Raw genomic sequence first — 19,089 nt, 5'->3', positions numbered from 1 at the left:
CAGGCCTGCGGAGCTCCCTGGAACTGCGCACTTTCTTCTATTGAACAACGAGGAGAGGGCCCAGCCAGAAGGCAGACCCTGCCAAAAATAGGTGCAACTCCTTAGCCTCACTCTCCACGGAAGTCTTTAGTAAAAGGCGAAAGACTTGTACGTTTTGAAGAGAAGCCAGAGTGTGTGTTTCTTTGGCCTCGCAGGAAGCCGCAGTGACTCCTCGTCCCGGCTTCCGGCGTCACGGTAGGCCCTGTTTGCTTGGCTGAAGGGGCAGATCTTAGGCCGCGCCTTCTCTGCTCCAGAGTTCGACTGTGACCGGAGAGGGGTGACTGGAGAGGAGCACGTTCGCGGCTTCAGGCTGCTTTCTGGCTCTTGGCTTGCCAGACTTACTTTGTTTGGCTTTCTTGCTTTTGCACAAAGTCAGCAAAGGGGGCACCGTTCCCGGAGGCGCTGCAATAACGGGTGGATGCGTGGACCGAACGGAGCGAGCCCCTTATTCGGCTCCCTGTTCTAAAAATGCGTTTAATACGTTGCCCCCGAATCGGGGGCGTATCAGATATTAAACTGATAAGAACAGATACTACACTTGATCTTAGCCAAAAGGCCGAGAAGCGATGGCCTCCTGCAGGTTCCTGGCTGAGCCGCCTTCTCGGGACACTTCTCGCTTGTGACGGTGCGCTCTTTCACTTGGCTCACAGGGAGGGCTCCGCTTCAAATCTCCGCCCACCCACAGTAGCTCACAGGCCTGCGGAGCTCCCTGGAACTGCGCGCTTTCTTCTATTGAACAACGAGGAGAGGGCCCAGCCAGAAGGCAGACCCTGCCAAAAATAGGTGCAACTCCTTAGCCTCACTCTCCACGGAAGTCTTTAGTAAAAGGCGAAAGACTTGTACGTTTTGAAGAGAAGCCAGAGTGTGTGTTTCTTTGGCCTCGCAGGAAGCCGCAGTGACTCCTCGTCCCGGCTTCCGGCGTCACGGTAGGCCCTGTTTGCTTGGCTGAAGGGGCAGATCTTAGGCCCCGCCTTCTCTGCTCCAGAGTTCGACTGTGACTGGAGAGGGGTGACTGGAGAGGAGCACGTTCGCAGCTTCAGGCTGCTTTCTGGCTCTTGGCTTGCCAGACCTTACTTTGTTTGGCTTTCTTGCTTTTGCACAAAGTCAGCAAAGGAGGCACCGTTCCCGGAGGCGCTGCAATAACGGGTGGATGCGTGGACCGAACGGAGCGAGCCCCTTATTCGGCTCCCTGTTCTAAAAATGCGTTTAATACGTTGCCCCCGAATCGGGGGCGTATCAGATATTAAACTGATAAGAACAGACACTACACTTGACCTTAGCCAAAAGGCCGAGAAGCGATGGCCTCCTGCAGGTTCCTGGCTGAGCCGCCTTCTCGGGACACTTCTCGCTTGTGACGGTGCGCTCTATCACTTGGCTCACAGGGAGGGCTCTGCTTCAAATCTCCGCCCACCCACAGTAGCTCAGAGCCCTGCGGAGCTCTCTTGAACTGCGCGCTATCTTCTATTTCTTCTATTGAACAACGAGGAGAGGGCCCAGCCAGAAGGCAGACCCTGCCAAAAATAGGTGCAACTCCTTAGCCTCACTCTCCACGGAAGTCTTTAGTAAAAGGCGAAAGACTTGTACGTTTTGAAGAGAAGCCAGAGTGTGTGTTTCTTTGGCCTCGCAGGAAGCCGCAGTGACTCCTCGTCCCGGCTTCCGGCGTCACGGTAGGCCCTGTTTGCTTGGCTGAAGGGGCAGATCTTAGGCCCCGCCTTCTCTGCTCCAGAGTTCGACTGTGACTGGAGAGGAGCACGTTCGCGGCTTCAGGCTGCTTTCTGGCTGCTTTCTGGCTCTTGGCTTGGCAGACCTTACTTTGTTTGGCTTTCTTGCTTTTGCACAAAGTCAGCAAAGGGGGCACCGTTCCCGGAGGCGCTTCAATACCGGGTCGATGCGTGGAGCGAACGGAGCGAGCCCCTTATTCGGCTCCCTGTTCTAAAAATGCGTTTAATACGTTGCCCCCGAATCGGGGGCATATCAGATATTAAACTGATAAGAACAGATACTACTCTTGATCTTAGCCAAAAGGCCAAGAAGCGATGGCCTCCTGCAGGTTCCTGGCTGAGCCGCCTTCTCGGGACACTTCTCGCTTGTGACGGTGCGCTCTTTCACTTGGCTCACAGGGAGGGCTCCGCTTCAAATCTCCGCCCACCCACAGTAGCTCACAGGCCTGCGGAGCTCCCTGGAACTGCGCACTTTCTTCTATTGAACAACGAGGAGAGGGCCCAGCCAGAAGGCAGACTCCGCCAAAAATAGGTGCAACTCCTTAGCCTCACTCTCCACGGAAGTCTTTAGTAAAAGGCGAAAGACTTGTACGTTTTGAAGAGAAGCTAGAGTGTGTGTTTCTTTGGCCTCGCAGGAAGCCGCAGTGACTCCTCGTCCCGGCTTCCGGCGTCACGGTAGGCCCTGTTTGCTTGGCTGAAGGGGCAGATCTTAGGCCCCGCCTTCTCTGCTCCAGAGTTCGACTGTGACTGGAGAGGGGTGACTGGAGAGGAGCACGTTCGCAGCTTCAGGCTGCTTTCTGGCTCTTGGCTTGCCAGACCTTACTTTGTTTGGCTTTCTTGCTTTTGCACAAAGTCAGCAAAGGGGGCACCGTTCCCGGAGGCGCTGCAATACCGGGTCGATGCGTGGAGCGAACGGAGCGAGCCCCTTATTCGGCTCCCTGTTCTAAAAATGCGTTTAATATGTTGCCCCCGAATCAGGGGCATATCAGATATTAAACTGATAAGAACAGATACTACACTTGATCTTAGCCAAAAGGCCGAGAAGCGATGGCCTCCTGCAGGTTCCTGGCTGAGCCGCCTTCTCGGGACACTTCTCGCTTGTGACGGTGCGCTCTTTCACTTGGCTCACAGGGAGGGCTCCGCTTCAAATCTCCGCCCACCCACAGTAGCTCACAGGCCTGCGGAGCTCCCTGGAACTGCGCGCTTTCTTCTATTGAACAACGAGGAGGGGGCCCAGCCAGAAGGCAGACCCTGCCAAAAATAGGTGCAACTCCTTAGCCTCACTCTCCACGGAAGTCTTTAGTAAAAGGCGAAAGACTTGTACGTTTTGAAGAGAAGCCAGAGTGTGTGTTTCTTTGGCCTCGCAGGAAGCCGCAGTGACTCCTCGTCCCGGCTTCCGGCGTCACGGTAGGCCCTGTTTGCTTGGCTGAAGGGGCAGATCTTAGGCCCCGCCTTCTCTGCTCCAGAGTTCGAGTGTGACTGGAGAGGAGCACGTTCGCGGCTTCAGGCTGCTTTCTGGCTCTTGGCTTGGCAGACCTTACTTTGTTTGGCTTTCTTGCTTTTGCACAAAGTCAGCAAAGGGGGCACCGTTCCCGGAGGCGCTGCAATACCGGGTCGATGCGTGGAGCGAACGGAGCGAGCCCCTTATTCGGCTCCCTGTTCTAAAAATGCCTTTAATACGTTGCCCCCGAATCGGGGGCATATCAGATATTAAATTGATAAGAACAGATACTACACTTGATCTTAGCCAAAAGGCCGAGAAGCGATGGCCTCCTGCAGGTTCCTGGCTGAGCCGCCTTCTCGGGACACTTCTCGCTTGTGACGGTGCGCTCTATCACTTGGCTCACAGGGAGGGCTCTGCTTCAAATCTCCGCCCACCCACAGTAGCTCAGAGCCCTGCGGAGCTCTCTTGAACTGCGCGCTATCTTCTATTTCTTCTTTTGAACAACGAGGAGAGGGCCCAGCCAGAAGGCAGACCCTGCCAAAAATAGGTGCAACTCCTTAGCCTCACTCTCCACGGAAGTCTTTAGTAAAAGGCGAAAGACTTGTACGTTTTGAAGAGAAGCCAGAGTGTGTGTTTCTTTGGCCTCGCAGGAAGCCGCAGTGACTCCTCGTCCCGGCTTCCGGCGTCACGGTAGGCCCTGTTTGCTTGGCTGAAGGGGCAGATCTTAGGCCGCGCCTTCTCTGCTCCAGAGTTCGACTGTGACCGGAGAGGGGTGACTGGAGAGGAGCACGTTCGCGGCTTCAGGCTGCTTTCTGGCTCTTGGCTTGCCAGACTTACTTTGTTTGGCTTTCTTGCTTTTGCACAAAGTCAGCAAAGGGGGCACCGTTCCCGGAGGCGCTGCAATAACGGGTGGATGCGTGGACCGAACGGAGCGAGCCCCTTATTCGGCTCCCTGTTCTAAAAATGCGTTTAATACGTTGCCCCCGAATCGGGGGCGTATCAGATATTAAACTGATAAGAACAGATACTACACTTGATCTTAGCCAAAAGGCCGAGAAGCGATGGCCTCCTGCAGGTTCCTGGCTGAGCCGCCTTCTCGGGACACTTCTCGCTTGTGACGGTGCGCTCTTTCACTTGGCTCACAGGGAGGGCTCCGCTTCAAATCTCCGCCCACCCACAGTAGCTCACAGGCCTGCGGAGCTCCCTGGAACTGCGCGCTTTCTTCTATTGAACAACGAGGAGAGGGCCCAGCCAGAAGGCAGACCCTGCCAAAAATAGGTGCAACTCCTTAGCCTCACTCTCCACGGAAGTCTTTAGTAAAAGGCGAAAGACTTGTACGTTTTCAAGAGAAGCCAGAGTGTGTGTTTCTTTGGCCTCGCAGGAAGCCGCAGTGACTCCTCGTCCCGGCTTCCGGCGTCACGGTAGGCCCTGTTTGCTTGGCTGAAGGGGCAGATCTTAGGCCCCGCCTTCTCTGCTCCAGAGTTCGACTGTGACTGGAGAGGAGCACGTTCGCGGCTTCAGGCTGCTTTCTGGCTGCTTTCTGGCTCTTGGCTTGGCAGACCTTACTTTGTTTGGCTTTCTTGCTTTTGCACAAAGTCAGCAAAGGGGGCACCGTTCCCGGAGGCGCTGCAATACCGGGTCGATGCGTGGAGCGAACGGAGCGAGCCCCTTATTCGGCTCCCTGTTCTAAAAATGCGTTTAATACGTTGCCCCCGAATCGGGGGCATATCAGATATTAAACTGATAAGAACAGATACTACTCTTGATCTTAGCCAAAAGGCCAAGAAGCGATGGCCTCCTGCAGGTTCCTGGCTGAGCCGCCTTCTCGGGACACTTCTCGATTGTGACGGTGCGCTCTTTCACTTGGCTCACAGGGAGGGCTCCGCTTCAAATCTCCGCCCACCCACAGTAGCTCACAGGCCTGCGGAGCTCCCTGGAACTGCGCACTTTCTTCTATTGAACAACGAGGAGAGGGCCCAGCCAGAAGGCAGACTCTGCCAAAAATAGGTGCAACTCCTTAGCCTCACTCTCCACGGAAGTCTTTAGTAAAAGGCGAAAGACTTGTACGTTTTGAAGAGAAGCTAGAGTGTGTGTTTCTTTGGCCTGGCAGGAAGCCGCAGTGACTCCTCGTCCCGGCTTCCGGCGTCACGGTAGGCCCTGTTTGCTTGGCTGAAGGGGCAGATCTTAGGCCCCGCCTTCTCTGCTCCAGAGTTCGACTGTGACTGGAGAGGGGTGACTGGAGAGGAGCACGTTCGCAGCTTCAGGCTGCTTTCTGGCTCTTGGCTTGCTAGACCTTACTTTGTTTGGCTTTCTTGCTTTTGCACAAAGTCAGCAAAGGGGGCACCGTTCCCGGAGGCGCTGCAATACCGGGTCGATGCGTGGAGCGAACGGAGCGAGCCCCTTATTCGGCTCCCTGTTCTAAAAATGCGTTTAATACGTTGCCCCCGAATCAGGGGCATATCAGATATTAAACTGATAAGAACAGATACTACACTTGATCTTAGCCAAAAGGCCGAGAAGCGATGGCCTCCTGCAGGTTCCTGGCTGAGCCGCCTTCTCGGGACACTTCTCGCTTGTGACGGTGCGCTCTTTCACTTGGCTCACAGGGAGGGCTCCGCTTCAAATCTCCGCCCACCCACAGTAGCTCACAGGCCTGCGGAGCTCCCTGGAACTGCGCGCTTTCTTCTATTGAACAACGAGGAGGGGGCCCAGCCAGAAGGCAGACCCTGCCAAAAATAGGTGCAACTCCTTAGCCTCACTCTCCACGGAAGTCTTTAGCAAAAGGCGAAAGACTTGTACGTTTTGAAGAGAAGCCAGAGTGTGTGTTTCTTTGGCCTCGCAGGAAGCCGCAGTGACTCCTGGTCCCGGCTTCCGGCGTCACGGTAGGCCCTGTTTGCTTGGCTGAAGGGGCAGATCTTAGGCCCCGCCTTCTCTGCTCCAGAGTTCGACTGTGACTGGAGAGGAGCACGTTCGCGGCTTCAGGCTGCTTTCTGGCTCTTGGCTTGGCAGACCTTACTTTGTTTGGCTTTCTTGCTTTTGCACAAAGTCAGCAAAGGGGGCACCGTTCCCGGAGGCGCTGCAATACCGGGTCGATGCGTGGAGCGAACGGAGCGAGCCCCTTATTCGGCTCCCTGTTCTAAAAATGCGTTTAATACGTTGCCCCCGAATCGGGGGCGTATCAGATATTAAACTGATAAGAACAGATACTACACTTGATCTTAGCCAAAAGGCCGAGAAGCGATGGCCTCCTGCAGGTTCCTGGCTGAGCCGCCTTCTCGGGACACTTCTCGCTTGTGACGGTGCGCTCTTTCACTTGGCTCACAGGGAGGGCTCCGCTTCAAATCTCCGCCCACCCACAGTAGCTCACAGGCCTGCGGAGCTCCCTAGAACTGCGCGCTTTCTTCTATTGAACAACGAGGAGAGGGCCCAGCCAGAAGGCAGACTCTGCCAAAAATAGGTGCAACTCCTTAGCCTCACTCTCCACGGAAGTCTTTAGTAAAAGGCGAAAGACTTGTACGTTTTGAAGAGAAGCTAGAGTGTGTGTTTCTTTGGCCTCGCAGGAAGCCGCAGTGACTCCTCGTCCCGGCTTCCGGCGTCACGGTAGGCCCTGTTTGCTTGGCTGAAGGGGCAGATCTTAGGCCCCGCCTTCTCTGCTCCAGAGTTCGACTGTGACTGGAGAGGAGCACGTTCGCGGCTTCAGGCTGCTTTCTGGCTCTTGGCTTGGCAGACCTTACTTTGTTTGGCTTTCTTGCTTTTGCACAAAGTCAGCAAAGGGGGCACCGTTCCCGGAGGCGCTGCAATACCGGGTCGATGCGTGGAGCGAACGGAGCGAGCCCCTTATTCGGCTCCCTGTTCTAAAAATGCGTTTAATACGTTGCCCCCGAATCGGGGGCGTATCAGATATTAAACTGATAAGAACAGATACTACACTTGATCTTAGCCAAAAGGCCAAGAAGCGATGGCCTCCTGCAGGTTCCTGGCTGAGCCGCCTTCTCGGGACACTTCTCGCTTGTGACGGTGCGCTCTTTCACTTGGCTCACAGGGAGGGCTCCGCTTCAAATCTCCGCCCACCCACAGTAGCTCACAGGCCTGCGGAGCTCCCTGGAACTGCGCGCTTTCTTCTATTGAACAACGAGGAGAGGGCCCAGCCAGAAGGCAGACCCTGCCAAAAATAGGTGCAACTCCTTAGCCTCACTCTCCACGGAAGTCTTTAGTAAAAGGCGAAAGACTTGTACGTTTTGAAGAGAAGCCAGAGTGTGTGTTTCTTTGGCCTCGCAGGAAGCCGCAGTGACTCCTCGTCCCGGCTTCCGGCGTCACGGTAGGCCCTGTTTGCTTGGCTGAAGGGGCAGATCTTAGGCCCCGCCTTCTCTGCTCCAGAGTTCGACTGTGACTGGAGAGGAGCACGTTCGCGGCTTCAGGCTGCTTTCTGGCTCTTGGCTTGGCAGACCTTACTTTGTTTGGCTTTCTTGCTTTTGCACAAAGTCAGCAAAGGGGGCACCGTTCCCGGAGGCGCTGCAATACCGGGTCGATGCGTGGAGCGAACGGAGCGAGCCCCTTATTCGGCTCCCTGTTCTAAAAATGCGTTTAATACGTTGCCCCCGAATCGGGGGCGTATCACATATTAAACTGATAAGAATAGATACTACACTTGATCTTAGCCAAAAGGCCGAGAAGCGATGGCCTCCTGCGGGTTCCTGGCTGAGCCGCCTTCTCGGGACACTTCTCGCTTGTGACGGTGCGCTCTTTCACTTGGCTCACAGGGAGGGCTCCGCTTCAAATCTCCGCCCACCCACAGTAGCTCACAGGCCTGCGGAGCTCCCTGGAACTGCGCGCTTTCTTCTATTGAACAACGAGGAGAGGGCCCAGCCAGAAGGCAGACCCTGCCAAAAATAGGTGCAACTCCTTAGCCTCACTCTCCACGGAAGTCTTTAGTAAAAGGCGAAAGACTTGTACGTTTTGAAGAGAAGCCAGAGTGTGTGTTTCTTTGGCCTCGTAGGAAGCCGCAGTGACTCCTCGTCCCGGCTTCCGGCGTCACGGTAGGCCCTGTTTGCTTGGCTGAAGGGGCAGATCTTAGGCTCCGCCTTCTCTGCTCCAGAGTTCGACTGTGACTGGAGAGGAGCACGTTCGCGGCTTCAGGCTGCTTTCTGGCTCTTGGCTTGGCAGACCTTACTTTGTTTGGCTTTCTTGCTTTTGCACAAAGTCAGCAAAGGGGGCACCGTTCCCGGAGGCGCTGCAATACCGGGTTGATGCGTGGAGCGAACGGAGCGAGCCCCTTATTCGGCTCCCTGTTCTAAAAATGCGTTTAATACGTTGCCCCCGAATCGGGGGCGTATCAGATATTAAACTGATAAGAACAGATACTACACTTGATCTTAGCCAAAAGGCCGAGAAGCGATGGCCTCCTGCAGGTTCCTGGCTGAGCCGCCTTCTCGGGACACTTCTCGCTTGTGACGGTGCGCTCTTTCACTTGGCTCACAGGGAGGGCTCCGCTTCAAATCGCCGCCCACCCACAGTAGCTCACAGGCCTGCGGAGCTCCCTGGAACTGCGCGCTTTCTTCTATTGAACAACGAGGAGGGGGCCCAGCCAGAAGGCAGACCCTGCCAAAAATAGGTGCAACTCCTTAGCCTCACTCTCCACGGAAGTCTTTAGTAAAAGGCAAAAGACTTGTACGTTTTGAAGAGAAGCCAGAGTGTGTGTTTCTTTGGCCTCGCAGGAAGCCGCAGTGACTCCTCGTCCCGGCTTCCGGCGTCACGGTAGGCCCTGTTTTCTTGGCTGAAGGGGCAGATCTTAGGCCCCGCCTTCTCTGCTCCAGAGTTCGACTGTGACTGGAGAGGAGCACGTTCGCGGCTTCAGGCTGCTTTCTGGCTCTTGGCTTGGCAGACCTTACTTTGTTTGGCTTTTTTGCTTTTGCACAAAGTCAGCTAAGGGGGCACCGTTCCCGGAGGCGCTGCAATACCGGGTCGATGCGTGGAGCGAACGGAGCGAGCCCCTTATTCGGCTCCCTGTTCTAAAAATGCGTTTAATACGTTGCCCCTGAATCGGGGGCGTATCAGATATTAAACTGATAAGAACAGATACTACACTTGATCTTAGCCAAAAGGCCGAGAAGCGATGGCCTCCTGCAGGTTCCTGGCTGAGCCGCCTTCTCGGGACACTTCTCGCTTGTGACGGTGCGCTCTTTCACTTGGCTCACAGGGAGGGCTCCGCTTCAAATCTCCGCCCACCCACAGTAGCTCACAGGCCTGCGGAGCTCCCTGGAACTTCGCGCTTTCTTCTATTGAACAACGAGGGGGGTGCCCAGCCAGAAGGCAGACCCTGCCAAAAATAGGTGCAACTCCTTAGCCTCACTCTCCACGGAAGTCTTTAGTAAAAGGCGAAAGACTTGTACGTTTTGAAGAGAAGCCAGAGTGTGTGTTTCTTTGGCCTCGCAGGAAGCCGCAGTGACTCCTCGTCCCGGCTTCCGGCGTCACGGTAGGCCCTGTTTGCTTGGCTGAAGGGGCAGATCTTAGGCCCCGCCTTCTCTGCTCCAGAGTTCGACTGTGACTGGAGAGGAGCACGTTCGCGGCTTCAGGCTGCTTTCTGGCTCTTGGCTTGGCAGACCTTACTTTGTTTGGCTTTCTTGCTTTTGCACAAAGTCAGCAAAGGGGGCACCGTTCCCGGAGGCGCTGCAATACCGGGTCGATGCGTGGAGCGAACGGAGCGAGCCCCTTATTCGGCTCCCTGTTCTAAAAATGCGTTTAATACGTTGCCCCCGAATCGGGGGCGTATCAGATATTAAACTGATAAGAACAGATACTACACTTGATCTTAGCCAAAAGGCCGAGAAGCGATGGCCTCCTGCAGGTTCCTGGCTGAGCCGCCTTCTCGGGACACTTCTCGCTTGTGACGGTGCGCTCTTTCACTTGGCTCACAGGGAGGGCTCCGCTTCAAATCTCCGCCCACCCACAGTAGCTCACAGGCCTGCGGAGCTCCCTAGAACTGCGCGCTTTCTTCTATTGAACAACGAGGAGAGGGCCCAGCCAGAAGGCAGACTCTGCCAAAAATAGGTGCAACTACTTAGCCTCACTCTCCACGGAAGTTTTTAGTAAAAGGCGAAAGACTTGTACGTTTTGAAGAGAAGCCAGAGTGTGTGTTTCTTTGGCCTCGCAGGAAGCCGCAGTGACTCCTCGTCCCGGCTTCCGGCGTCACGGTAGGCCCTGTTTGCTTGGCTGAAGGGGCAGATCTTAGGCCCCGCCTTCTCTGCTCCAGAGTTCGACTGTGACTGGAGAGGAGCACGTTCGCGGCTTCAGGCTGCTTTCTGGCTCTTGGCTTGGCAGACCTTACTTTGTTTGGCTTTCTTGCTTTTGCACAAAGTCAGCAAAGGGGGCACCGTTCCCGGAGGCGCTGCAATACCAGGTCGATGCGTGGAGCGAACGGAGCGAGCCCCTTATTCGGCTCCCTGTTCTAAAAATGCGTTTAATACGTTGCCCCCGAATAGGGGGCGTATCAGATATTAAACTGATAAGAACAGATACTACACTTGATCTTAGCCAAAAGGCCGAGAAGCGATGGCCTCCTGCAGGTTCCTGGCTGAGCCGCCTTCTCGGGACACTTCTCGCTTGTGACGGTGCGCTCTTTCACTTGGCTCACAGGGAGGGCTCCGCTTCAAATCTCCGCCCACCCACAGTAGCTCACAGGCCTGCGGAGCTCCCTGGAACTGCGCGCTTTTTTCTATTGAACAACGAGGAGAGGGCCCAGCCAGAAGGCAGACTCTGCCAAAAATAGATGCAACTCCTTAGCCTCACTCTCCACGGAAGTCTTTAGTAAAAGGCGAAAGACTTGTACGTTTTGAAGAGAAGCCAAAGTGTGTGTTTCTTTGGCCTCGCAGGAAGCCGCAGTGACTCCTCGTCCCGGCTTCCGGCGTCACGGTAGGCCCTGTTTGCTTGGCTGAAGGGGCAGATCTTAGGCCCCGCCTTCTCTGCTCCAGAGTTCGACTGTGACTGGAGAGGAGCACGTTCGCGGCTTCAGGCTGCTTTCTGGCTGCTTTCTGGCTCTTGGCTTGGCAGACCTTAATTTGTTTGGCTTTCTTGCTTTTGCACAAAGTCAGCAAAGGGGGCACCGTTCCCGGAGGCGCTGCAATACCGGGTCGATGCGTGGAGCGAACGGAGCGAGCCCCTTATTCGACTCCCTGTTCTAAAAATGCGTTTAATACGTTGCCCCCCAATCGGGGGCGTATCAGATATTAAACTGATAAGAACAGATACTACACTTGATCTTAGCCAAAAGGCCGAGAAGCGATGGCCTCCTGCAGGTTCCTGGCTGAGCCGCCTTCTCGGGACACTTCTCGCTTGTGACGGTGCGCTCTTTCACTTGGCTCACAGGGAGGGCTCCGCTTCAAATCTCCGCCCACCCACAGTAGCTCAAAGGCCTGCGGAGCTCCCTGGAACTGCGCACTTTCTTCTATTGAACAACGAGGAGAGGGCCCAGCCAGAAGGCAGACTCTGCCAAAAATAGGTGCAACTCCTTAGCCTCACTCTCCACGGAAGTCTTTAGTAAAAGGCGAAAGACTTGTACGTTTTGAAGAGAAGCTAGAGTGTGTGTTTCTTTGGCCTCGCAGGAAGCCGCAGTGACTCCTCGTCCCGGCTTCCGGCGTCACGGTAGGCCCTGTTTGCTTGGCTGAAGGGGCAGATCTTAGGCCCCGCCTTCTCTGCTCCAGAGTTCGACTGTGACTGGAGAGGGGTGACTGGAGAGGAGCACGTTCGCAGCTTCAGGCTGCTTTCTGGCTCTTGGCTTGCCAGACCTTACTTTGTTTGGCTTTCTTGCTTTTGCACAAAGTCAGCAAAGGAGGCACCGTTCCCGGAGGCGCTGCAATAACGGGTGGATGCGTGGACCGAACGGAGCGAGCCCCTTATTCGGCTCCCTGTTCTAAAAATGCGTTTAATACGTTGCCCCCGAATCGGGGGCGTATCAGATATTAAACTGATAAGAACAGACACTACACTTGACCTTAGCCAAAAGGCCGAGAAGCGATGGCCTCCTGCAGGTTCCTGGCTGAGCCGCCTTCTCGGGACACTTCTCGCTTGTGACGGTGCGCTCTATCACTTGGCTCACAGGGAGGGCTCTGCTTCAAATCTCCGCCCACCCACAGTAGCTCAGAGCCCTGCGGAGCTCTCTTGAACTGCGCGCTATCTTCTATTTCTTCTATTGAACAACGAGGAGAGGGCCCAGCCAGAAGGCAGACCCTGCCAAAAATAGGTGCAACTCCTTAGCCTCACTCTCCACGGAAGTCTTTAGTAAAAGGCGAAAGACTTGTACGTTTTGAAGAGAAGCCAGAGTGTGTGTTTCTTTGGCCTCGCAGGAAGCCGCAGTGACTCCTCGTCCCGGCTTCCGGCGTCACGGTAGGCCCTGTTTGCTTGGCTGAAGGGGCAGATCTTAGGCCCCGCCTTCTCTGCTCCAGAGTTCGAGTGTGACTGGAGAGGAGCACGTTCGCGGCTTCAGGCTGCTTTCTGGCTCTTGGCTTGGCAGACCTTACTTTGTTTGGCTTTCTTGCTTTTGCACAAAGTCAGCAAAGGGGGCACCGTTCCCGGAGGCGCTGCAATACCGGGTCGATGCGTGGAGCGAACGGAGCGAGCCCCTTATTCGGCTCCCTGTTCTAAAAATGCGTTTAATACGTTGCCCCCGAATCGGGGGCATATCAGATATTAAATTGATAAGAACAAATACTACACTTGATCTTAGCCAAAAGGCCGAGAAGCGATGGCCTCCTGCAGGTTCCTGGCTGAGCCGCCTTCTCGGGACACTTCTCGCTTGTGACGGTGCGCTCTATCACTTGGCTCACAGGGAGGGCTCTGCTTCAAATCTCCGCCCACCCACAGTAGCTCAGAGCCCTGCGGAGCTCTCTTGAACTGCGCGCTATCTTCTATTTCTTCTTTTGAACAACGAGGAGAGGGCCCAGCCAGAAGGCAGACCCTGCCAAAAATAGGTGCAACTCCTTAGCCTCACTCTCCACGGAAGTCTTTAGTAAAAGGCGAAAGACTTGTACGTTTTGAAGAGAAGCCAGAGTGTGTGTTTCTTTGGCCTCGCAGGAAGCCGCAGTGACTCCTCGTCCCGGCTTCCGGCGTCACGGTAGGCCCTGTTTGCTTGGCTGAAGGGGCAGATCTTAGGCCGCGCCTTCTCTGCTCCAGAGTTCGACTGTGACCGGAGAGGGGTGACTGGAGAGGAGCACGTTCGCGGCTTCAGGCTGCTTTCTGGCTCTTGGCTTGCCAGACTTACTTTGTTTGGCTTTCTTGCTTTTGCACAAAGTCAGCAAAGGGGGCACCGTTCCCGGAGGCGCTGCAATAACGGGTGGATGCGTGGACCGAACGGAGCGAGCCCCTTATTCGGCTCCCTGTTCTAAAAATGCGTTTAATACGTTGCCCCCGAATCGGGGGCGTATCAGATATTAAACTGATAAGAACAGATACTACACTTGATCTTAGCCAAAAGGCCGAGAAGCGATGGCCTCCTGCAGGTTCCTGGCTGAGCCGCCTTCTCGGGACACTTCTCGCTTGTGACGGTGCGCTCTTTCACTTGGCTCACAGGGAGGGCTCCGCTTCAAATCTCCGCCCACCCACAGTAGCTCACAGGCCTGCGGAGCTCCCTGGAACTGCGCGCTTTCTTCTATTGAACAACGAGGAGAGGGCCCAGCCAGAAGGCAGACCCTGCCAAAAATAGGTGCAACTCCTTAGCCTCACTCTCCACGGAAGTCTTTAGTAAAAGGCGAAAGACTTGTACGTTTTGAAGAGAAGCCAGAGTGTGTGTTTCTTTGGCCTCGCAGGAAGCCGCAGTGACTCCTCGTCCCGGCTTCCGGCGTCACGGTAGGCCCTGTTTGCTTGGCTGAAGGGGCAGATCTTAGGCCCCGCCTTCTCTGCTCCAGAGTTCGACTGTGACTGGAGAGGAGCACGTTCGCGGCTTCAGGCTGCTTTCTGGCTGCTTTCTGGCTCTTGGCTTGGCAGACCTTACTTTGTTTGGCTTTCTTGCTTTTGCACAAAGTCAGCAAAGGGGGCACCGTTCCCGGAGGCGCTGCAATACCGGGTCGATGCGTGGAGCGAACGGAGCGAGCCCCTTATTCGGCTCCCTGTTCTAAAAATGCGTTTAATACGTTGCCCCCGAATCGGGGGCATATCAGATATTAAACTGATAAGAACAGATACTACTCTTGATCTTAGCCAAAAGGCCAAGAAGCGATGGCCTCCTGCAGGTTCCTGGCTGAGCCGCCTTCTCGGGACACTTCTCGATTGTGACGGTGCGCTCTTTCACTTGGCTCACAGGGAGGGCTCCGCTTCAAATCTCCGCCCACCCACAGTAGCTCACAGGCCTGCGGAGCTCCCTGGAACTGCGCACTTTCTTCTATTGAACAACGAGGAGAGGGCCCAGCCAGAAGGCAGACTCTGCCAAAAATAGGTGCAACTCCTTAGCCTCACTCTCCACGGAAGTCTTTAGTAAAAGGCGAAAGACTTGTACGTTTTGAAGAGAAGCTAGAGTGTGTGTTTCTTTGGCCTGGCAGGAAGCCGCAGTGACTCCTCGTCCCGGCTTCCGGCGTCACGGTAGGCCCTGTTTGCTTGGCTGAAGGGGCAGATCTTAGGCCCCGCCTTCTCTGCTCCAGAGTTCGACTGTGACTGGAGAGGGGTGACTGGAGAGGAGCACGTTCGCAGCTTCAGGCTGCTTTCTGGCTCTTGGCTTGCTAGACCTTACTTTGTTTGGCTTTCTTGCTTTTGCACAAAGTCAGCAAAGGGGGCACCGTTCCCGGAGGCGCTGCAATACCGGGTCGATGCGTGGAGCGAACGGAGCGAGCCCCTTATTCGGCTCCCTGTTCTAAAAATGCGTTTAATACGTTGCCCCCGAATCGGGGGCATATCAGATATTAAACTGATAAGAACAGATACTACACTTGATCTTAGCCAAAAGGCCGAGAAGCGATGGCCTCCTGCAGGTTCCTGGCTGAGCCGCCTTCTCGGGACACTTCTCGCTTGTGACGGTGCGCTCTTTCACTTGGCTCACAGGGAGGGCTCCGCTTCAAATCTCCGCCCACCCACAGTAGCTCACAGGCCTGCGGAGCTCCCTGGAACTGCGCGCTTTCTTCTATTGAACAACGAGGAGGGGGCCCAGCCAGAAGGCAGACCCTGCCAAAAATAGGTGCAACTCCTTAGCCTCACTCTCCACGGAAGTCTTTAGCAAAAGGCGAAAGACTTGTACGTTTTGAAGAGAAGCCAGAGTGTGTGTTTCTTTGGCCTCGCAGGAAGCCGCAGTGACTCCTGGTCCCGGCTTCCGGCGTCACGGTAGGCCCTGTTTGCTTGGCTGAAGGGGCAGATCTTAGGCCCCGCCTTCTCTGCTCCAGAGTTCGACTGTGACTGGAGAGGAGCACGTTCGCGGCTTCAGGCTGCTTTCTGGCTCTTGGCTTGGCAGACCTTACTTTGTTTGGCTTTCTTGCTTTTGCACAAAGTCAGCAAAGGGGGCACCGTTCCCGGAGGCGCTGCAATACCGGGTCGATGCGTGGAGCGAACGGAGCGAGCCCCTTATTCGGCTCCCTGTTCTAAAAATGCGTTTAATACGTTGCCCCCGAATCGGGGGCGTATCAGATATTAAACTGATAAGAACAGATACTACACTTGATCTTAGCCAAAAGGCCGAGAAGCGATGGCCTCCTGCAGGTTCCTGGCTGAGCCGCCTTCTCGGGACACTTCTCGCTTGTGACGGTGCGCTCTTTCACTTGGCTCACAGGGAGGGCTCCGCTTCAAATCTCCGCCCACCCACAGTAGCTCACAGGCCTGCGGAGCTCCCTAGAACTGCGCGCTTTCTTCTATTGAACAACGAGGAGAGGGCCCAGCCAGAAGGCAGACTCTGCCAAAAATAGGTGCAACTCCTTAGCCTCACTCTCCACGGAAGTCTTTAGTAAAAGGCGAAAGACTTGTACGTTTTGAAGAGAAGCTAGAGTGTGTGTTTCTTTGGCCTCGCAGGAAGCCGCAGTGACTCCTCGTCCCGGCTTCCGGCGTCACGGTAGGCCCTGTTTGCTTGGCTGAAGGGGCAGATCTTAGGCCCCGCCTTCTCTGCTCCAGAGTTCGACTGTGACTGGAGAGGAGCACGTTCGCGGCTTCAGGCTGCTTTCTGGCTCTTGGCTTGGCAGACCTTACTTTGTTTGGCTTTCTTGCTTTTGCACAAAGTCAGCAAAGGGGGCACCGTTCCCGGAGGCGCTGCAATACCGGGTCGATGCGTGGAGCGAACGGAGCGAGCCCCTTATTCGGCTCCCTGTTCTAAAAATGCGTTTAATACGTTGCCCCCGAATCGGGGGCGTATCAGATATTAAACTGATAAGAACAGATACTACACTTGATCTTAGCCAAAAGGCCAAGAAGCGATGGCCTCCTGCAGGTTCCTGGCTGAGCCGCCTTCTCGGGACACTTCTCGCTTGTGACGGTGCGCTCTTTCACTTGGCTCACAGGGAGGGCTCCGCTTCAAATCTCCGCCCACCCACAGTAGCTCACAGGCCTGCGGAGCTCCCTGGAACTGCGCGCTTTCTTCTATTGAACAACGAGGAGAGGGCCCAGCCAGAAGGCAGACCCTGCCAAAAATAGGTGCAACTCCTTAGCCTCACTCTCCACGGAAGTCTTTAGTAAAAGGCGAAAGACTTGTACGTTTTGAAGAGAAGCCAGAGTGTGTGTTTCTTTGGCCTCGCAGGAAGCCGCAGTGACTCCTCGTCCCGGCTTCCGGCGTCACGGTAGGCCCTGTTTGCTTGGCTGAAGGGGCAGATCTTAGGCCCCGCCTTCTCTGCTCCAGAGTTCGACTGTGACTGGAGAGGAGCACGTTCGCGGCTTCAGGCTGCTTTCTGGCTCTTGGCTTGGCAGACCTTACTTTGTTTGGCTTTCTTGCTTTTGCACAAAGTCAGCAAAGGGGGCACCGTTCCCGGAGGCGCTGCAATACCGGGTCGATGCGTGGAGCGAACGGAGCGAGCCCCTTATTCGGCTCCCTGTTCTAAAAATGCGTTTAATACGTTGCCCCCGAATCGGGGGCGTATCACATATTAAACTGATAAGAATAGATACTACACTTGATCTTAGCCAAAAGGCCGAGAAGCGATGGCCTCCTGCGGGTTCCTGGCTGAGCCGCCTTCTCGGGACACTTCTCGCTTGTGACGGTGCGCTCTTTCACTTGGCTCACAGGGAGGGCTCCGCTTCAAATCTCCGCCCACCCACAGTAGCTCACAGGCCTGCGGAGCTCCCTGGAACTGCGCGCTTTCTTCTATTGAACAACGAGGAGAGGGCCCAGCCAGAAGGCAGACCCTGCCAAAAATAGGTGCAACTCCTTAGCCTCACTCTCCACGGAAGTCTTTAGTAAAAGGCGAAAGACTTGTACGTTTTGAAGAGAAGCCAGAGTGTGTGTTTCTTTGGCCTCGTAGGAAGCCGCAGTGACTCCTCGTCCCGGCTTCCGGCGTCACGGTAGGCCCTGTTTGCTTGGCTGAAGGGGCAGATCTTAGGCTCCGCCTTCTCTGCTCCAGAGTTCGACTGTGACTGGAGAGGAGCACGTTCGCGGCTTCAGGCTGCTTTCTGGCTCTTGGCTTGGCAGACCTTACTTTGTTTGGCTTTCTTGCTTTTGCACAAAGTCAGCAAAGGGGGCACCGTTCCCGGAGGCGCTGCAATACCGGGTTGATGCGTGGAGCGAACGGAGCGAGCCCCTTATTCGGCTCCCTGTTCTAAAAATGCGTTTAATACGTTGCCCCCGAATCGGGGGCGTATCAGATATTAAACTGATAAGAACAGATACTACACTTGATCTTAGCCAAAAGGCCGAGAAGCGATGGCCTCCTGCAGGTTCCTGGCTGAGCCGCCTTCTCGGGACACTTCTCGCTTGTGACGGTGCGCTCTTTCACTTGGCTCACAGGGAGGGCTCCGCTTCAAATCTCCGCCCACCCACAGTAGCTCACAGGCCTGCGGAGCTCCCTAGAACTGCGCGCTTTCTTCTATTGAACAACGAGGAGAGGGCCCAGCCAGAAGGCAGACTCTGCCAAAAATAGGTGCAACTACTTAGCCTCACTCTCCACGGAAGTTTTTAGTAAAAGGCGAAAGACTTGTACGTTTTGAAGAGAAGCCAGAGTGTGTGTTTCTTTGGCCTCGCAGGAAGCCGCAGTGACTCCTCGTCCCGGCTTCCGGCGTCACGGTAGGCCCTGTTTGCTTGGCTGAAGGGGCAGATCTTAGGCCCCGCCTTCTCTGCTCCAGAGTTTGACTGTGACTGGAGAGGAGCACGTTCGCGGCTTCAGGCTGCTTTCTGGCTCTTGGCTTGGCAGACCTTACTTTGTTTGGCTTTCTTGCTTTTGCACAAAGTCAGCAAAGGGGGCACCGTTCCCGGAGGCGCTGCAATACCAGGTCGATGCGTGGAGCGAACGGAGCGAGCCCCTTATTCGGCTCCCTGTTCTAAAAATGCGTTTAATACGTTGCCCCCGAATAGGGGGCGTATCAGATATTAAACTGATAAGAACAGATACTACACTTGATCTTAGCCAAAAGGCCGAGAAGCGATGGCCTCCTGCAGGTTCCTGGCTGAGCCGCCTTCTCGGGACACTTCTCGCTTGTGACGGTGCGCTCTTTCACTTGGCTCACAGGGAGGGCTCCGCTTCAAATCTCCGCCCACCCACAGTAGCTCACAGGCCTGCGGAGCTCCCTGGAACTGCGCGCTTTTTTCTATTGAACAACGAGGAGAGGGCCCAGCCAGAAGGCAGACTCTGCCAAAAATAGGTGCAACTCCTTAGCCTCACTCTCCACTGAAGTCTTTAGTAAAAGGCGAAAGACTTGTACGTTTTGAAGAGAAGCCAGAGTGTGTGTTTCTTTGGCCTCGCAGGAAGCCGCAGTGACTCCTCGTCCCGGCTTCCGGCGTCA

General features: G+C 55.2%; 53 non-coding genes across 53 annotated transcripts; all 53 read right to left on the bottom strand.

The window, feature by feature from the left end:
- Window positions 1-61: 61 nt before the first annotated feature.
- Window positions 62-174, bottom strand: LOC148099302 (U5 spliceosomal RNA). The gene has a single exon (XR_015720318.1). It is a non-coding gene; the product is annotated as a U5 spliceosomal RNA (small nuclear RNA).
- Window positions 175-416: 242 nt separating this feature from the next.
- On the bottom strand, window positions 417-607 carry LOC148099301 (U2 spliceosomal RNA). Its single transcript, XR_015720171.1, has one exon. It is a non-coding gene; the product is annotated as a U2 spliceosomal RNA (small nuclear RNA).
- A 185-nt stretch (window positions 608-792) lies between these two features.
- On the bottom strand, window positions 793-905 carry LOC148099300 (U5 spliceosomal RNA). The gene has a single exon (XR_015720317.1). It is a non-coding gene; the product is annotated as a U5 spliceosomal RNA (small nuclear RNA).
- Window positions 906-1,148: 243 nt separating this feature from the next.
- On the bottom strand, window positions 1,149-1,339 carry LOC148099299 (U2 spliceosomal RNA). Its single transcript, XR_015720220.1, has one exon. It is a non-coding gene; the product is annotated as a U2 spliceosomal RNA (small nuclear RNA).
- Window positions 1,340-1,533: 194 nt separating this feature from the next.
- On the bottom strand, window positions 1,534-1,646 carry LOC148099298 (U5 spliceosomal RNA). Its single transcript, XR_015720316.1, has one exon. It is a non-coding gene; the product is annotated as a U5 spliceosomal RNA (small nuclear RNA).
- A 240-nt stretch (window positions 1,647-1,886) lies between these two features.
- On the bottom strand, window positions 1,887-2,077 carry LOC148099297 (U2 spliceosomal RNA). The gene has a single exon (XR_015720122.1). It is a non-coding gene; the product is annotated as a U2 spliceosomal RNA (small nuclear RNA).
- Window positions 2,078-2,262: 185 nt separating this feature from the next.
- LOC148099296 (U5 spliceosomal RNA) lies at window positions 2,263-2,375 on the bottom strand. The gene has a single exon (XR_015720440.1). It is a non-coding gene; the product is annotated as a U5 spliceosomal RNA (small nuclear RNA).
- A 243-nt stretch (window positions 2,376-2,618) lies between these two features.
- On the bottom strand, window positions 2,619-2,809 carry LOC148099295 (U2 spliceosomal RNA). Its single transcript, XR_015720616.1, has one exon. It is a non-coding gene; the product is annotated as a U2 spliceosomal RNA (small nuclear RNA).
- Window positions 2,810-2,994: 185 nt separating this feature from the next.
- Window positions 2,995-3,107, bottom strand: LOC148099294 (U5 spliceosomal RNA). Its single transcript, XR_015720315.1, has one exon. It is a non-coding gene; the product is annotated as a U5 spliceosomal RNA (small nuclear RNA).
- Window positions 3,108-3,336: 229 nt separating this feature from the next.
- Window positions 3,337-3,527, bottom strand: LOC148099293 (U2 spliceosomal RNA). The gene has a single exon (XR_015720087.1). It is a non-coding gene; the product is annotated as a U2 spliceosomal RNA (small nuclear RNA).
- A 194-nt stretch (window positions 3,528-3,721) lies between these two features.
- Window positions 3,722-3,834, bottom strand: LOC148099292 (U5 spliceosomal RNA). Its single transcript, XR_015720314.1, has one exon. It is a non-coding gene; the product is annotated as a U5 spliceosomal RNA (small nuclear RNA).
- A 242-nt stretch (window positions 3,835-4,076) lies between these two features.
- Window positions 4,077-4,267, bottom strand: LOC148099291 (U2 spliceosomal RNA). The gene has a single exon (XR_015720170.1). It is a non-coding gene; the product is annotated as a U2 spliceosomal RNA (small nuclear RNA).
- Window positions 4,268-4,452: 185 nt separating this feature from the next.
- LOC148099290 (U5 spliceosomal RNA) lies at window positions 4,453-4,565 on the bottom strand. Its single transcript, XR_015720533.1, has one exon. It is a non-coding gene; the product is annotated as a U5 spliceosomal RNA (small nuclear RNA).
- A 240-nt stretch (window positions 4,566-4,805) lies between these two features.
- On the bottom strand, window positions 4,806-4,996 carry LOC148099289 (U2 spliceosomal RNA). The gene has a single exon (XR_015720055.1). It is a non-coding gene; the product is annotated as a U2 spliceosomal RNA (small nuclear RNA).
- A 185-nt stretch (window positions 4,997-5,181) lies between these two features.
- On the bottom strand, window positions 5,182-5,294 carry LOC148099288 (U5 spliceosomal RNA). The gene has a single exon (XR_015720413.1). It is a non-coding gene; the product is annotated as a U5 spliceosomal RNA (small nuclear RNA).
- A 243-nt stretch (window positions 5,295-5,537) lies between these two features.
- On the bottom strand, window positions 5,538-5,728 carry LOC148099287 (U2 spliceosomal RNA). The gene has a single exon (XR_015720644.1). It is a non-coding gene; the product is annotated as a U2 spliceosomal RNA (small nuclear RNA).
- A 185-nt stretch (window positions 5,729-5,913) lies between these two features.
- LOC148099286 (U5 spliceosomal RNA) lies at window positions 5,914-6,026 on the bottom strand. Its single transcript, XR_015720500.1, has one exon. It is a non-coding gene; the product is annotated as a U5 spliceosomal RNA (small nuclear RNA).
- Window positions 6,027-6,255: 229 nt separating this feature from the next.
- Window positions 6,256-6,446, bottom strand: LOC148099285 (U2 spliceosomal RNA). The gene has a single exon (XR_015720596.1). It is a non-coding gene; the product is annotated as a U2 spliceosomal RNA (small nuclear RNA).
- A 185-nt stretch (window positions 6,447-6,631) lies between these two features.
- Window positions 6,632-6,744, bottom strand: LOC148099284 (U5 spliceosomal RNA). Its single transcript, XR_015720412.1, has one exon. It is a non-coding gene; the product is annotated as a U5 spliceosomal RNA (small nuclear RNA).
- A 229-nt stretch (window positions 6,745-6,973) lies between these two features.
- LOC148099283 (U2 spliceosomal RNA) lies at window positions 6,974-7,164 on the bottom strand. Its single transcript, XR_015720623.1, has one exon. It is a non-coding gene; the product is annotated as a U2 spliceosomal RNA (small nuclear RNA).
- Window positions 7,165-7,349: 185 nt separating this feature from the next.
- LOC148099282 (U5 spliceosomal RNA) lies at window positions 7,350-7,462 on the bottom strand. Its single transcript, XR_015720313.1, has one exon. It is a non-coding gene; the product is annotated as a U5 spliceosomal RNA (small nuclear RNA).
- Window positions 7,463-7,691: 229 nt separating this feature from the next.
- On the bottom strand, window positions 7,692-7,882 carry LOC148099281 (U2 spliceosomal RNA). The gene has a single exon (XR_015720158.1). It is a non-coding gene; the product is annotated as a U2 spliceosomal RNA (small nuclear RNA).
- A 185-nt stretch (window positions 7,883-8,067) lies between these two features.
- Window positions 8,068-8,180, bottom strand: LOC148099280 (U5 spliceosomal RNA). The gene has a single exon (XR_015720312.1). It is a non-coding gene; the product is annotated as a U5 spliceosomal RNA (small nuclear RNA).
- A 229-nt stretch (window positions 8,181-8,409) lies between these two features.
- LOC148099279 (U2 spliceosomal RNA) lies at window positions 8,410-8,600 on the bottom strand. Its single transcript, XR_015720049.1, has one exon. It is a non-coding gene; the product is annotated as a U2 spliceosomal RNA (small nuclear RNA).
- Window positions 8,601-8,785: 185 nt separating this feature from the next.
- Window positions 8,786-8,898, bottom strand: LOC148099278 (U5 spliceosomal RNA). The gene has a single exon (XR_015720402.1). It is a non-coding gene; the product is annotated as a U5 spliceosomal RNA (small nuclear RNA).
- A 229-nt stretch (window positions 8,899-9,127) lies between these two features.
- Window positions 9,128-9,318, bottom strand: LOC148099277 (U2 spliceosomal RNA). The gene has a single exon (XR_015720070.1). It is a non-coding gene; the product is annotated as a U2 spliceosomal RNA (small nuclear RNA).
- Window positions 9,319-9,503: 185 nt separating this feature from the next.
- On the bottom strand, window positions 9,504-9,616 carry LOC148099276 (U5 spliceosomal RNA). Its single transcript, XR_015720311.1, has one exon. It is a non-coding gene; the product is annotated as a U5 spliceosomal RNA (small nuclear RNA).
- Window positions 9,617-9,845: 229 nt separating this feature from the next.
- Window positions 9,846-10,036, bottom strand: LOC148099275 (U2 spliceosomal RNA). The gene has a single exon (XR_015720595.1). It is a non-coding gene; the product is annotated as a U2 spliceosomal RNA (small nuclear RNA).
- Window positions 10,037-10,221: 185 nt separating this feature from the next.
- On the bottom strand, window positions 10,222-10,334 carry LOC148099274 (U5 spliceosomal RNA). Its single transcript, XR_015720537.1, has one exon. It is a non-coding gene; the product is annotated as a U5 spliceosomal RNA (small nuclear RNA).
- A 229-nt stretch (window positions 10,335-10,563) lies between these two features.
- Window positions 10,564-10,754, bottom strand: LOC148099273 (U2 spliceosomal RNA). Its single transcript, XR_015720679.1, has one exon. It is a non-coding gene; the product is annotated as a U2 spliceosomal RNA (small nuclear RNA).
- Window positions 10,755-10,939: 185 nt separating this feature from the next.
- On the bottom strand, window positions 10,940-11,052 carry LOC148099272 (U5 spliceosomal RNA). Its single transcript, XR_015720437.1, has one exon. It is a non-coding gene; the product is annotated as a U5 spliceosomal RNA (small nuclear RNA).
- A 240-nt stretch (window positions 11,053-11,292) lies between these two features.
- LOC148099271 (U2 spliceosomal RNA) lies at window positions 11,293-11,483 on the bottom strand. The gene has a single exon (XR_015720056.1). It is a non-coding gene; the product is annotated as a U2 spliceosomal RNA (small nuclear RNA).
- A 185-nt stretch (window positions 11,484-11,668) lies between these two features.
- LOC148099270 (U5 spliceosomal RNA) lies at window positions 11,669-11,781 on the bottom strand. The gene has a single exon (XR_015720411.1). It is a non-coding gene; the product is annotated as a U5 spliceosomal RNA (small nuclear RNA).
- Window positions 11,782-12,024: 243 nt separating this feature from the next.
- Window positions 12,025-12,215, bottom strand: LOC148099269 (U2 spliceosomal RNA). Its single transcript, XR_015720218.1, has one exon. It is a non-coding gene; the product is annotated as a U2 spliceosomal RNA (small nuclear RNA).
- A 194-nt stretch (window positions 12,216-12,409) lies between these two features.
- Window positions 12,410-12,522, bottom strand: LOC148099268 (U5 spliceosomal RNA). Its single transcript, XR_015720310.1, has one exon. It is a non-coding gene; the product is annotated as a U5 spliceosomal RNA (small nuclear RNA).
- Window positions 12,523-12,751: 229 nt separating this feature from the next.
- Window positions 12,752-12,942, bottom strand: LOC148099267 (U2 spliceosomal RNA). Its single transcript, XR_015720126.1, has one exon. It is a non-coding gene; the product is annotated as a U2 spliceosomal RNA (small nuclear RNA).
- Window positions 12,943-13,136: 194 nt separating this feature from the next.
- Window positions 13,137-13,249, bottom strand: LOC148099266 (U5 spliceosomal RNA). The gene has a single exon (XR_015720308.1). It is a non-coding gene; the product is annotated as a U5 spliceosomal RNA (small nuclear RNA).
- Window positions 13,250-13,491: 242 nt separating this feature from the next.
- Window positions 13,492-13,682, bottom strand: LOC148099265 (U2 spliceosomal RNA). The gene has a single exon (XR_015720169.1). It is a non-coding gene; the product is annotated as a U2 spliceosomal RNA (small nuclear RNA).
- Window positions 13,683-13,867: 185 nt separating this feature from the next.
- Window positions 13,868-13,980, bottom strand: LOC148099264 (U5 spliceosomal RNA). Its single transcript, XR_015720307.1, has one exon. It is a non-coding gene; the product is annotated as a U5 spliceosomal RNA (small nuclear RNA).
- A 240-nt stretch (window positions 13,981-14,220) lies between these two features.
- Window positions 14,221-14,411, bottom strand: LOC148099263 (U2 spliceosomal RNA). Its single transcript, XR_015720054.1, has one exon. It is a non-coding gene; the product is annotated as a U2 spliceosomal RNA (small nuclear RNA).
- A 185-nt stretch (window positions 14,412-14,596) lies between these two features.
- Window positions 14,597-14,709, bottom strand: LOC148099262 (U5 spliceosomal RNA). Its single transcript, XR_015720410.1, has one exon. It is a non-coding gene; the product is annotated as a U5 spliceosomal RNA (small nuclear RNA).
- A 243-nt stretch (window positions 14,710-14,952) lies between these two features.
- Window positions 14,953-15,143, bottom strand: LOC148099261 (U2 spliceosomal RNA). The gene has a single exon (XR_015720558.1). It is a non-coding gene; the product is annotated as a U2 spliceosomal RNA (small nuclear RNA).
- A 185-nt stretch (window positions 15,144-15,328) lies between these two features.
- LOC148099260 (U5 spliceosomal RNA) lies at window positions 15,329-15,441 on the bottom strand. The gene has a single exon (XR_015720499.1). It is a non-coding gene; the product is annotated as a U5 spliceosomal RNA (small nuclear RNA).
- A 229-nt stretch (window positions 15,442-15,670) lies between these two features.
- Window positions 15,671-15,861, bottom strand: LOC148099259 (U2 spliceosomal RNA). The gene has a single exon (XR_015720594.1). It is a non-coding gene; the product is annotated as a U2 spliceosomal RNA (small nuclear RNA).
- Window positions 15,862-16,046: 185 nt separating this feature from the next.
- LOC148099258 (U5 spliceosomal RNA) lies at window positions 16,047-16,159 on the bottom strand. The gene has a single exon (XR_015720409.1). It is a non-coding gene; the product is annotated as a U5 spliceosomal RNA (small nuclear RNA).
- A 229-nt stretch (window positions 16,160-16,388) lies between these two features.
- Window positions 16,389-16,579, bottom strand: LOC148099257 (U2 spliceosomal RNA). Its single transcript, XR_015720622.1, has one exon. It is a non-coding gene; the product is annotated as a U2 spliceosomal RNA (small nuclear RNA).
- A 185-nt stretch (window positions 16,580-16,764) lies between these two features.
- LOC148099256 (U5 spliceosomal RNA) lies at window positions 16,765-16,877 on the bottom strand. Its single transcript, XR_015720306.1, has one exon. It is a non-coding gene; the product is annotated as a U5 spliceosomal RNA (small nuclear RNA).
- A 229-nt stretch (window positions 16,878-17,106) lies between these two features.
- LOC148099255 (U2 spliceosomal RNA) lies at window positions 17,107-17,297 on the bottom strand. Its single transcript, XR_015720157.1, has one exon. It is a non-coding gene; the product is annotated as a U2 spliceosomal RNA (small nuclear RNA).
- A 185-nt stretch (window positions 17,298-17,482) lies between these two features.
- On the bottom strand, window positions 17,483-17,595 carry LOC148099254 (U5 spliceosomal RNA). The gene has a single exon (XR_015720305.1). It is a non-coding gene; the product is annotated as a U5 spliceosomal RNA (small nuclear RNA).
- Window positions 17,596-17,824: 229 nt separating this feature from the next.
- LOC148099253 (U2 spliceosomal RNA) lies at window positions 17,825-18,015 on the bottom strand. Its single transcript, XR_015720048.1, has one exon. It is a non-coding gene; the product is annotated as a U2 spliceosomal RNA (small nuclear RNA).
- Window positions 18,016-18,200: 185 nt separating this feature from the next.
- LOC148099252 (U5 spliceosomal RNA) lies at window positions 18,201-18,313 on the bottom strand. The gene has a single exon (XR_015720536.1). It is a non-coding gene; the product is annotated as a U5 spliceosomal RNA (small nuclear RNA).
- Window positions 18,314-18,542: 229 nt separating this feature from the next.
- Window positions 18,543-18,733, bottom strand: LOC148099251 (U2 spliceosomal RNA). The gene has a single exon (XR_015720678.1). It is a non-coding gene; the product is annotated as a U2 spliceosomal RNA (small nuclear RNA).
- A 185-nt stretch (window positions 18,734-18,918) lies between these two features.
- LOC148099250 (U5 spliceosomal RNA) lies at window positions 18,919-19,031 on the bottom strand. The gene has a single exon (XR_015720473.1). It is a non-coding gene; the product is annotated as a U5 spliceosomal RNA (small nuclear RNA).
- Between the last annotated feature and the right edge of the window lie 58 nt (window positions 19,032-19,089).

This window comes from Neolamprologus brichardi, chromosome 14 (assembly GCF_056152115.1).
Source record: "Neolamprologus brichardi isolate AB-2024 chromosome 14, ASM5615211v1, whole genome shotgun sequence".
NCBI lineage: Eukaryota > Metazoa > Chordata > Actinopteri > Cichliformes > Cichlidae > Neolamprologus > Neolamprologus brichardi.
The sequence above is the reverse complement of the archived record's forward strand: the minus strand, read 5'-3'. Positions and strand labels throughout refer to the sequence as shown.